Source organism: Frankliniella occidentalis, unplaced genomic scaffold, assembly GCF_000697945.3.
Source record: "Frankliniella occidentalis isolate FOCC.00 unplaced genomic scaffold, Focc_3.1 Scaffold89, whole genome shotgun sequence".
Taxonomy (NCBI): domain Eukaryota; kingdom Metazoa; phylum Arthropoda; class Insecta; order Thysanoptera; family Thripidae; genus Frankliniella; species Frankliniella occidentalis.
In genome coordinates, this window is record NW_026267218.1 from 731,173 (window position 1) to 731,931 (window position 759).

Below are 759 nucleotides of genomic sequence, written 5' to 3' on the forward strand. Positions count from 1 at the left end.
CGCACCCCACCCTACACAGCATACGGCTTTTGCCCTCCTCATTTCGCGATAATTCTCTCAGTATTTTTAATGAAAATGCAGGGGTTGCTCGCTGGCTGGCGTGGGCTCCGAGGCGCTGCTGCTGGTGGTGGTGGCGCTTCTGGCGGTGGTGGTGGAGGAGGAGGTGGTGGTGATGGTGGTGGTTGCCGGACCATGTTGCCCGCCGCTGCCCCACCCTCCCCACTACACCCCCTGCAGCCTGCAGCGGGGCGACGTCGCCACCTGGGCAGCAAAAACGGGACCGTAACAGCAAAGACATGCAAACAGTTTGTTTGCACGGTTCATTGATAAGGCAAACAACGGCGAGTAATCCCGGAGCAAGGGGGAAACAACAGCGGCCCGCGTCCATAGGTCCCACAGCCCTGGTGGGGCGCGGTGGGTGCCGCGCTGGTCCCTCGCCGCCCCCAAATCCCGCTGCGAATGCGTGCACCGCGGCCCCCTCGGACACTCTTCCGTAACAGCAACAGCACCCTTTGAATCCCCACGGCTCCGCGCCAAGGCGGGGCGGGGCGGCGTGCGATTTGGATGTTGGGGCTTGTAATGGGCTTAGAGGAGCGTGCCGCAAGCCCTGCAGCTTACCCCCCCCCCCCCCTAAGTGATTAAGGATGCATAGCCTCTTTGGGATTTTGTCTGCGGCGCCCTCGGCAGCGGCGCCCCCCAGCCTGTTGGTGTGTGCTGGCCACCGCGGCTTACCCACCTTGTTGGCCTACTGCTGGAGGG